General features: G+C 47.7%; 1 non-coding gene across 1 annotated transcript; it reads left to right on the top strand.

Moving 5' to 3' along the window:
* The first annotated feature begins 8,731 nt into the window (after nucleotides 1-8,731).
* TRNAG-UCC lies at nucleotides 8,732-8,804 on the top strand. Its single transcript has one exon. It is a non-coding gene; the product is annotated as a tRNA-Gly (tRNA).
* Nucleotides 8,805-12,334: the final 3,530 nt, after the last annotated feature.

Genomic DNA, 12,334 nt, shown 5'->3' with positions numbered 1-12,334 from the left:
TTATTGAATGAGCTTTTGTGTCTATCCTGCCATCTCCAAACACCTGATGCATCTGAAAGCAGTCCTTTCTGGATTTGCAGTGCCATCTTTAACACTTCTTCTCTAGGTTATGGTGTGATGCATCTCCCTGGACATCCACCTGTAATCCTAGCTTGACCTCTGAGAAAGTTAGGACTTTAGGTTGCACGTTACAGAAATCAGCTGAAGTTAGCTTAAGCCATAAGGAGAATTTATGACAAGAGTGCAGAGTCTCTCCCATGATCTCAGGACAGAAATGCAGAGAAAACACAGCTGAGCTTAAGAAAGGCCCTGGGGCTCTCTCCATCTCACCACTGAGCTTTACTGGATGAGTCCAGTTCACTCTTCTTTCTCAGCAAAACACCTTTCTGGGCTATAATGTCCCAAAGAAGAATGAGATAGGAAAGATGGCTGCCACAGTCACAGTTCCAGATATACAGAAAAACAGACACCCGATCTCACAAAACTAAAGGTGTCCCCTGCAAAGCTAGCCCTCCTTCTTCATAGCAGCCCTTCAAATGCCCCAAGTTCAAGGTCATGCCACCTTTGAATTCAGCCAACAATTCTTCAGTCATCTGTCACCTGATCTGGCTGTGTGCCCCCTCCCCATCCCAACAATTATCCAAAAGAACTAGTGCCTCGATGATTGGCAATGTAGGTATTTGTAGATACTTGACAAAATCTCCAACATAATGACTATTCTCACGTGGCCCTAGCTAGGGAGCTGGTCTGTGGGTTTCCACACCACCTAAGAGACACCTCTCACCCAGGTGATATGAGCCTTGGGAGTAAATGTACACACAAGTGATAGGAACCAATACAAGTGGTTCAAATGTTCACACTGGGAGGTCTCCTGGAGAATAATTTGTTCCAACATTCTCATATTACAGGAAGGAAACATGACAGCCAGAGATAAGAAAAGATTTGCCATGTACACAGGTTAATTGAGAGATAAACAAGGGTTGTTCCCTGATTCTCACTCTTCTGGCTCACATCATGTCCGGGGTCTGGGGTCTCAGCTTCTCACAAAACTATGTTAATTTGTACAATCAAATTGGGTCCCCCATGATATTTATCCCAGCTACACCTTCATGAGACAAACAGGCTTCACATGCCTGCTTCCTCATCTGTAGCATGAGGATAATGACAGATTTCACAGAGTTGTTGCAAGGGTAAAATGAAAGATTATACGTATTCTCACACCGTATGTGATCAATGAATGAATCATTATCATCACCATCATCCTTATTACTACTGTCATTATGAAACCCAACTTCATAGAATAGAAGAGATTCAAGGCCACAAAGCAACAGGGTCATCACTTATTCAACAACTGAGCATCTTCCAAGCACAAGTTCCTGTCGACCTGCTCTCCTTCAGGGACTCCAGTTAGATGTATGTTAGACCACTTGACATTGTCCCACAGTTCATTGATATTCTGGAAGATTTTCTAGTCTTTTTCTCTGTGTTTCATATCCAACAGTTTCTATTGCTATTTCTTCAAGTTTACTAATATTTTCTTCTGTAATGTTTAATCTGCTGTTAATCTTATCCAGTCTAGATTTTATCTCAGACACTGTTTTTTTTCCATCTCTAGAAGTTATGTTTGAATATTTTTTATGTCTTCCATGCCATGGTCATGCTTTTCTCTATCTTCTTCAACTATAGAATATACTTATAATGACTATTTAATGTCATTGTCTCCTAATTCTATCACCCATATCATTTCTGGGTCTGTTTCTATTGATTGATATTTCTCTTCATTGTGGGTCATATTTTCCTGCTTCTTTGCATGTTTGGTGATTTTTAATTGGCTAAAAGACATTGTGAATTTTGCCTTCTCAAGTGTTGGATATTTTTGAATTCCTTTCAGTGTTCTTGAGTTTTGTCCTGAGATTCAGTTAAGTTGCTTGGGAACAATTTGTTCCTTTCAAGGCATATGTGTAAGATTTGTTAATTAGGACCAGAGCAGTCTTAAGTCTAGGGCTATTCAGACTTATTGCCACTATAGAGGCTATAACCTTCTAAGTACTCGACCCAATGCCACAGGTATTATTAGATTTTTCACTCTGCCTTGTGGGGACATGAACTATCCCTGATCTGTGTGAGTTCTGGGGATGGTTATGTCTATTCCTTTAAGAGGTTCTTCCCCCAACTCCAGTAGTTCCCTTACGTGAATGCATCCATCCACTGCTCTGCTGGATATTTGAGGGGGACCCTCTGCAGGTCTCCAAAGCCCTCTCTCTGGCCAGCTCTCTCCTCTCCATTAGTCTGTCCTGTGAACTCTAGCTGCGTGGCCTCCCCTTGGACACTGCCAGGCTCTACCTGGGTCTCCCCTGCGGTGCTTCAGCCTAGAAACTCTCTCCTGTTTCTCTTCTCTCAGGAATCCCTGTTTTGCACTGCCTGTTATTCATTGTCTAAAGGCCATTGTTTCATACAGTGTGTCCTGTTTTTAGTTGTTTAAGGTGGAGTTGAATCTGGTCCCTGTCACTCCATCTTGATTAGAAATGGAAGCTTCTTCAGCTCTTAGAAAGTTATTCCTCCTCGCTGAGCTTGAACCTCAGAGCACCAGGGATTGGTCCTGCTGCTGCCATTTTACCTCTCCAAGGAGCCTGAGCCCAAAGCCAACACAGTGGAAGGTAGAGCCAGGAGATGGAGAGAAACAGGATCCCAGTGACATCATCTGAGCCTTGAATCAAGCTGCTCTGTTAGACATCTTTGCTGCATGAGAAAAAAAAAAATCCCTTTGCTCAGGCCAGTTGGGGTCAGGGTTTTCTAGCATTTGAAGTGAATGAGTCTTAAGTGATTTGCTTCTCTGTTTAAAAGTACATATGAATAACCACACATGCCTTTTAGAACCGAGACAAAGGATAAGAAAATATCCTGTATAAAAGGGCCTGTCACCCCTGTATATAGTAGATGCCCAGTAAATGCTGTTCCTGTCCTGTCCTTGGATATCTGCTTTGAGCTATTGATCTGACTTTCAAAATGGACCCAGTTCTCTCTCCTGCCACCCCTTAACTCCCCTTTCTTTCCAGTGAGTAGCAGGTCTGTTCCTCGGTTTCCCTCGGAGCAGAAAGAGGGCTTTACAGTTAATATCCTGCCACCTCTGATTGCAGCTTTAAGAGGTGTAACATTTGATAAGCTCCATTTAGCTTGGCTGGGCTGCATTGTTTAAATTATTCAAAGACAGATTGCTCCCCTGCCCTCCCCCACCCTCCACCCTGAGAATTTCTGCTCTACTGAGCCTGCCGCCTGCAACTTACCAGGAAGTAAGGAAGGGGAATCAGCAGGGCGGTTTCTCACCGTAGGGCTGAAAATCAGTTCCAGCCGTTGTTCGACACCCATCACACCCCATTATTCCTTGCTAATTGCAAGCCTGGTATGCGGGTTAACTCTTTGAGAACAATGCGGGCTTTGATTGCTAAGGAGACGCAGGGTTGCCCCTCCGTCCCTCTCCCTCCATCCTCAGCTGACTGGGCCTGTCTGGGATTCCAAAGGTCTCACTGTGAGGAAGAGGAAATGTGAAGAACAGCTCGTTGCCCAGGCATTCTGACTGAGGGGCGGGAAGGGGGGAGCGGAGCATCTGGGGACAGAGCCTGTACCTAAATGATGACGGAGAGCAGACAGCCCAGACTCAGCACCTGCCCCCCTGCCTAGGCTGCCAGCTCCTCGTGGCCCAAAACAAGGATGGAGAGCACTCAGGCATCTCCCATGGACATACCAGTCACTGGAACAGTTTGCTTAAAAGACACTGAATATATGCAGATGATTGGCAGGCACTGTGAATGGGGAAATGTACTGGGGGGACTATTTATTTCCATCTACAGAATCCATTGGCCTAGATTTGACAGCCATTCACTTAGAACAAATACAAATAATTGTAAGGGAGGGCACACGGCCTGCAAAGACTAAAATATCTACTCTCTGGTCCTTTACAGAAAAACTTTGCCGACCCCTGACCTTGAATCTGGATTAAAAGACACTAAGGCCACAAGGCCACTAAATATAGCTCGTGAGCCTGTCTTGAATTGGATCTCGGACCAGAAAAATGTCCATTAGTGGAATAGTTGGAAAATTTGAATAAGACCTGCAGATTAGATAAGAAAGTTCATCCATGTCCATTTCTTCATTTTGATCATTGTACTGTGGTTCTGTAAGATGTTAACATTTGGGGAATCTCGGTATGTGGGAGTTCTTTGTACTATTTTTGCAACTCTTTTGTAAGTTTAAGATTATTTTGAGGAAAAAAAAAACTTCTACAGGAAATGATTTCAAGGAGATGGAGAGTCTTCCTCTCCAGAATCCAGGGACTGGGAGAAGACAGCCTTAGGGTAGGGGGGCATCCGGGAGAGGAATACTTAGAGCTCAGGAGACTACCCTCCACAGAGGGCCTGAGTGTAAGCTGAGCGACCTAGATGCTGCAGAGAACACAGGTTTGGGGAATGGATGGGAAGTGAGGGGGGGAGGGGAAGTAAGACAGTGAAAGGCTGTCCATGTGGTGAGCCCTCCCCATAAAACCTAAAGCCTCAGGCAATTTACTAACCTTACGAAATACAAGCGTGATTAGATTTCTCATGTAAGTGAAGGGCCCAAAGTGGTGCCAGCTGGCAGGAGGGTGAATGGAGCTGGCACACCAGGATACAGGGGCAGAGACGAGGGCCATAAGGAAGTGAGGCTGGCCATTCACAGAAATCTCAGGAGGCCTCAGGGTTTACCCAGGCTGGGAAACAGGATGGGAGCCAAATGCACTTAAATTGCCAAGGGGCAGAGAGATCCCAAGTGCTGGGTTACCCTCTCAGGCACCATGGAACACAAAATGTGCATACGTCCTTGCAAGTGGTAACCCAGATCTCCCTTAAGATGCCACAGTGGATTCAGGACGATAAGCAGGGCACTGGCGAATCACCCCAACAGACTGGATAATGCCCGAGTCGCTCACAGCCACTCCCGGTGCTGTTTGCTTTCTCCAGCCCTCAGAACCTGGGAACCAAACTCTGGAGGAGGTCCATTTGCTGTGCTATAAGCAGCACAATTGATCTCTGGATTCCGCAGCTAGTAACTAGCAACAAAACAGAAAGTCCTGCCCCTGTAAAAGCATCTTTAAAAAAAGAGGGCGTAAAGAGAGCAGGAGATTCTGTTCAGGTAGGTACAAAAATGGCCAGATTGGCAGTGTGGCCGTGAGAATGCGCCTTGCAGACCAGCCAATGGTTGAATGATGTGGTGCACTAGGCAAGGTCCCTCGGATGCCCAGACGCCTCTGATGGCCAGCTGAGCTCGAAGACCCCACTACTGCCCCTCTAAACCTGCCTTCGACGGCCTGCGAGTCTAGAAACTCCCACCCAGTTTCCCTCCCTCTCCTCCACTCCGTCTAGACTTGCTTTGCAGACTGACAACTCTCCCAGCTTTCCCAAACCTCTCCGCATTTTCTCTCCCCCAGGCAAAAATTCCCTTTTGGTATCTGCTTCTTGGAGGATCAGGGCCAACCCAGGAGGCTTTGGCATGCCCCACTCTGTTTCATGAATGCCTTTCCCCAGATGCCACCTCTGAGACACCAACCTCACCCAATACAGAAGAAGGGGAGGGGCCAGGGTGCAACAGACTTTGGGCAGGAAGGTATTTTTGTTAATAAAGTACAAAATTTCAAGGATAGAATCTTTACTGGGATTATAAGAAAGGATGGTAAAGTATTCCCTCTAGAAAAAACCCATCAAGCTATTGATTTCTGATGACTACCGTTTGAGGTGGTTATCACTTTTGTGCTACTAGTGGTTATGTCTTCAAATGTTTTGTTAAACAATTACTGAAGGCGATTTCTAAGGAAAAGCATCATCCCCACCCCTCCCTTCAAGAGAAGTGAGAAACTATTCCAGATGAACAAGCCTCAGATTTAGGAATCATAAGGGGTTCGAAAACACAGGGTAAGAACATCAGGCTGATGTAATCTCTGTTTCAACAATTACAAAACATTCGCAACACACAACTGTCAAAGCGATACAGTTTTTTAGTTTGTCTTTACTTACCTCTCTGCAAACATTTTCTCCAAAATAAAAATATACCACCTGCTAAGTCTATTTATGAAGCAGGAAGCTGCTTCAGAAACAGCATGTTTAAATGGAAAGTAAAGGGAAGAGTAGGAAGGAAAGTGAGAGACGAAGACAGAGAGGAGGGAATGGAGGAAGAGCTCCTGCCCAGCGCCCGGGCGTGGGTGAACGTGGGTGCCTTGCATCTGGGTGCTGGAAGGGCCGTTGACATTGCAGCTGGACAGCCCCTCCAGAAGACAAAGCCGGGGGACGTCTGGCATTGTCAATCTGGCTGCTGACCAGAGTGCCAGCCGAAGTGTCCATGATGTTCCCCACATTACCTGAATGGGTGAAAGCTGTCAGCATACAGGGAGAAACTTATTTCCCGGAGAAGCAAAGGGAAATGTCTGGAAAACACCTCCATCTCCGCACACTCCAAGGATGCTGAAGTCACTCGTGGGAACCCAGGAGGAGGGAGTGGCGAGTGGCAATGTGGGTGGAGTCATCCCCAGAGCAGTGGTCCCAAAGTGCCAGAAGTGCCAGAAGACAGTGTGGCCTTGGGCCCAGCTCCTCCCACACCCAGGAAGCCCAAACGGTTCCCTAAGAAAAGCCAAAGAGGTAATGAACCCCAGAATGTCAGCACTGGGAGAGGCCTTGGACCCCAGGGGAGCCAGCCCACTGCGTTGGGCGTTAGAAAGTGAGGCTCAGAGATACTAAGTCGAGAGCTGGGATTTGAACCTGTCTGATGGTACAGTGTTGATGTCATGACACCCGTCATGTGACTCAAGAAGGCATTTCTGGGCTCCTCGCCTTGGCGACTCGGTCAGCACTCACTTCCTTGGCTGGACTCAAAGCTGCCCGAGTGATGAAATCACGTTTGCCTTTACCTAAAGCAGTACTTTTGATTTTTTTTTTAAAGCACAACTCACGGTAAGAAACATCTTTTTCATTGCAGTCCAATACACCTACACATGCTGAAGTGTATAACATATCTGAAACAAAAGTCACACAAACTGATACTCACCCTATTTGCCATGCACTCTAGTATTTCCTCTTCCTGTCTCTTCTTTTCTCTATCATGAAAAGAAATGCTACTTGTAGTCAAACACTGGCTAATGGGAGGACCGTGGTGACCTGAGAGGCCCCCGAAGAGACGGCAGGTAACCAATGAGGCTGCAGTCAGGTGTGGCTGGAGGTCATCATCAGGAAGCTGGAATTATGACCCCAAGAGGTCCCCATAGCCTCCATGGGTCATCCCACTGCCTTAGGTCCAAGGAACATGCCTCAACTCAGACGCCCATACAGCCTTTGACTACAACAGCAACAATTTATACTTAACTCACATACATTCTCTCACTAGAAATCCCTCAGAACAGCCCAGCAGAATAGGTGATGTTATTCCCTTGTTTAACTGATGAGAAAAGTAAAAATCTGACTGTCTAGGAGACTTGCCCAAGGTCACCTGCGGCCAGGGCTGAGACCTGGGTCTTCCGATGCTCTTTCCAACACGATCCTCCCCCAATATTTTGATGATTCTCTGTTAACACTGGGGGAATCCACTCTCTACCTTTAGAAATCGCTCCTGGTTCTCAGGCTCGGGGAGGTCCTTGAGTAGGAGAAATTTCTTTAATCATCTTGCATCAGTCTATCCAACTGATAGCCCCCCAGCAGGGGCTTCCACCAAGCACATGAGCACATGCTGAGGATTTATAGAGATGGTGGATCGCTCAACAGGAAATATGGGAGCTCTGCCTGGGAGCTCTTTTAAGCTGCTGAGGTCAGAAGGGATTTGCAAAGTCCTCCAAGAAACCTGACCGAAAGACGCCGTGTGCTGGGGGTTAATGTTTTTATTAATTGGTTGTGTTTGCAGCTTCTTGAAAATATTGTCTACCCACTGGCATCCGCCCCCAGTCCCACTGTAATAGCCTCCACCCAGCCCTCCATTTATCAACACAACTGCATCAAGGGATCACCTCCTGGCCTCATCCATCAAACAGGCCACTGTCCGCAGACATTCCGGGATTTGTTGTATTTGGGATTAAATGTGAGGCTGGGGGGGGTGGTAAAATTAACAGGGTTTCTATAAATATAACTTCTCTGGCTCTTGTTAAAACTCTGGGGGTCACAGGAAATCTCTGGTTTCAAACAACTCCATGTGCAGTGATCCTGTTTACTTGAAATGTCTAGCCAAGATCTAACTTTGCCCTATTAATACTAAATAAATAATTTCTGCAGAAGCTATTTTTTGGTCATCTTTGCCAAAAATTTTGAGAAAAGGGGCCAGCACAGAAGCCTTACACGCATGTTTCATGTAAAAGCCACAAGATCAGTGGGAACTAGGCTTCCTTATTTTTTTAAGCTGTTTTGTGACAGATAAAACTCAGCTGGTGAACCAATCCATACAAAATGACCCATCAGAGCTACCGTACTGCTATGAAAGAAAAAAAATAATCAATGACCCTTGTTAAAGATGGGCATGCCGACTTTATTCAAGACCATCACAACAGGTGTAAGGACCAATGCAATGGGATTTCACAGTGGGCTAGAGAGATGGGGTCAACTCTGAGCACAGCACCAGCAAGTGGGAATTTATAGCCAAGGAGCCTGGTGGGGGTCAGTGGCTGGAAAATTACCGGGAGGAAACATCAGGGCTGAGGGAGGTTCTTGATAAATTGATGTAACAGGGGACCTCCCTGGTGGTCCAGTGGATAAGACTCTGTGCTTCCAACGCAGGGAGCCCAGGTTCGATCCCTGGTCGGGGAACTAGATCCCACATGCGTGCCACCACTAAGAGTCCGCATGCCGCAACTAAGGGGCCTGCATGCCACAACTAAGGAGGCAGTGCAGCCAAAAGAAAGAAAGAAATATTTAAATTGACGTAATAGAATTCTTGATGAACGCGAGACAGGGCAATCAGACATCACCTGGGGGATGGTGGGGGATGAGGAACCTGATCAGATGTCAAGGGTGATCAGATACTGAAGTTGGGGGGATTTGGTTAAACTGACTTAGCAGGGTTCTGGATAAAACTAGATTTTACAAGGAAGCGCACAGATAGGCCTGGGAGAAGGTTCAGGAGCCTGACTAAAGTTTGGTCAAGCAAAGAGTCTTTGTCACTGGTTTCCACCAAGAGGTCGTTCCATGAGCTCTACATTCTCCTCCTATCCAAGCAGCTCCCTGAAAAGAGCCTAACAAACATATCAGTATTTACTTAAGATGTCAAATGGCTGTTAAGTTGGGTGGCCAGATGGAGCACGTAAAAATACAGAACGTCCGGTTAGATTTTGAATTTCAGATGAACAACGAATAAGTTTTAGTATAAGTCTGTTCTGTGCAGTATTGAGAGCACACTTATGCTGAATTATTTGTTGTTGATCTGAAATTCAAATTTAATTGGGCATCTTGTATTTTATCTTGCAACTCTACTTGGTAAAGCCCAATATGCTACCTTTTCAAGGGTATTTGATTTTTAAGAGGACAAGAGTAGACAGTAAGGCAGCTAGAAGGGGGTCTCTGTGGGCCTGTGTTGGTTTGCCAGGTAAGAGGCCTTTCTTGCCCAAGAACTTGCTTTGATTCAGAAACAGCAGCTTGTCCCCTGTCGTCTGCCTTGTGGCTGAATAACCAACTTCTGCGCCTTGGCCCCTAGGAAGGATAAGAGCTGACATTCCTGAGCGCCTGGCACTTGACATTCACAGTGAGGTAGATATTCTGACCCCATTTTCACAAAAGAGGAAACTGAGGGCAGGAAGATGAGAAAACAGCCCCAGTTCAACCCCAAGAAATAGACCCCCAGAGCCAGTCGGGGTTAGCTTGGGAGGGAACCTGTTCTTCCTTGAGCCCCCAGGCTGGACCTGTGAGGGACAGAGGTGGACAGTAATGCAGAGGGATGCCCAGATGCTTAGCGGGCGAATCTAATAAAATGAGGTCTCCACAAAGTGCTCAGAGGGCACTGATACTTACTGGGCGGATTGATGGAGCCTCAGGGCCAAAGTGATTTTGGGGAAAATCTGTAAAGGAAAACAGAAGATTGAATTTGGAGGTGAAACGGGTGCCAATCCAATTTCTGAAAATCATAATCCCGACTGCCGTCAGAGCCTCTGCTTGGTAAAACTGTGTCCTCTCCCACTGGGTGTGTACCCAATTCAATAGGAAACTCCAGCCAAAATTTCAGAAAAAAAGAGTTTCGTCAACTTTATCCCTAGGAAAGGACCCCTTGCCTGGCGGCCACTTTCTCACAGGGCCCCCTGCAGCACATAGTCTCCAACATTGCTATTTTTCTCTGATTCATCCTCTAACAAAATCAGCTTCAGTGTCATTCCAACCTTGGATATGCCGACAGTGTTCCTCTCAAGAGGTTCAGAGATCACAGCAGGCCTCACAGTGGTTCTCCACTGGGGCGATTCTGTGCCCTGGGAGATTCGACCGTGACTGGAGATGTATGAGTTGCTACAACTTGAGAGCAGTGGGGCTGCTCTCTCCAGTGGGCAGAGGCCAGGGATGCTGCTAGAAGTCCTACAACGTTCAAGACTCCCCACAAGAAGGAACCCTGTGGCCCCAAACCCTGGCCTAAACTGCTCAACTAACCCCTGCATTTGAGAAGCAGCTACTGGACACCAATCAGGCCAGATGTGGGACCAGATGCTTGGAATGTGAGCTAAATCAGGCCTGGTCCTTGATCTCATTCACTCACACTCTGGGTGGGAAGGAAGACAGAGCATCTCAAAACTGTGTGTAGGAGGCTGTGCACAGATCCACGTGGGCAGAGAGAAGAGGAAGGGGTGATCCTGATCTCCGAAGGTCCAGGAAGGCTTCCAAGAAAGGAACATTAGAAGAGGGCTGTGACGAATGAATAGGAGTTTGACGGCAGGGAAGGGAGGAAGAGTACTCAGGCAGTGGGCCAGAGTTCAGAGGCCTGGGGGTATAAGAGTAACACGGTGTGTTCCAGAAACCATGGAGGGTCTGTGCAGCTAGAGCATAGCTGCCATGAAGGAGGTAGGAGGAGCCCGGCAGGTGGGGAGGAGCCCAGTCACGGGATCACATTGGAACTTGAAGAATGGCCTGTGTGTGGAGGATGGTGTGGAGCAGGCAGACAGTGAGAGAGGATGCAGTGGCCGTAAAGCAGAGGGTGAAGCTGGCTGAGGGGCTGACAGTGATGGGAAAAGCTGGGACATTTCAGGTCTTAGGGACTGATTCTACAGGGGCGGGGGGTGACGAGGAGGTCAAGGATTTAGAAGTTGCAGGAGGAGGGAGCACGGCAATGTGGTTGATGTGGAGTGGTGTCTGGAGCGGGTTTACTATGGGGACTTGTATTAGTTTGCTTGGGCCGCCGTAACAAAGTTCCGCAGCCTGGGCGCTTCAACAACAGAAGTTTATCCTCTCACGGTTCTCGAAGCTGGAGGTCTGAGATCAAGGTGTCAGCAGGGTTGGTTTCTCCTGAGGCCTCTCTCCCTGGCTTGTAGATGGCCGTCTTCTCCCTGGGTCCTCACATGGTCGTCCCTCTGTGTGTCTGTGTCCTCATCTCTTCTTATAAGGACCCCAGTCATACTGGATTAGAGCCCACCCATATGACCTCATTTTCATGTAATTGCCTCTCTAAAGACCCGATCTTCAAATACAGTCACGTTCTGAGGTCCTGAGAGGTAGGACTTCAACATCGGAACCTGGGGGCAGGGACCACATCAGCCCCTAACAGGAAAGGACCGAGCTCTGTCTCCTCCAACCATTCCCCCGGAGCCATCAACGTCCCACTGTTAACAGACACTGACTCGACAGCAGGGAGAGTGGAGCGACGTCCCAGGGACCAGGCGGCCAACAGTTTCTCTGGTCCGGAAAACAAGAAATGCCCGTTTATCGAGCGACTGCCGTGTGACGGGTACGTTCCATGGGTGCGTTCCATCCTCAGAGGAGGACGCAGGCAGCTGCTGTCACCCTTGTCCTAGAGACTAGGAGACCGAGGTCCAGGGAGCTCAAAACACTTGCCCGGGTTCCCACGGCTCACGGGAGCGACGTAGCCTGCACATCTGCCCAGCTGCCCGCCAGGCCTGGACTCCACTCAGGACCTCGCACCGTATCCCTTAGGGGGACCCTTTGCCTCTGTGTCACCCATCTCTTGGCTGGCAGAGCCCAGGCCAGACAAAGATGCCCCTACATCGCCAGAGATGTGCCCGTGGAAACAACAGGTAGCTCCCGGGCCATCGGAGCCTCCGGTCAATATTTACCCAGTAATTCAAGCAAGCAATAAACAGCTTACAGGTAGCTTCCTTCACACACACCACACAAGCTTCCTCAGCCCT

This window comes from Balaenoptera musculus, chromosome 6, assembly GCF_009873245.2.
Source record: "Balaenoptera musculus isolate JJ_BM4_2016_0621 chromosome 6, mBalMus1.pri.v3, whole genome shotgun sequence".
Taxonomy (NCBI): domain Eukaryota; kingdom Metazoa; phylum Chordata; class Mammalia; order Artiodactyla; family Balaenopteridae; genus Balaenoptera; species Balaenoptera musculus.
The sequence above is the reverse complement of the archived record's forward strand: the minus strand, read 5'-3'. Positions and strand labels throughout refer to the sequence as shown.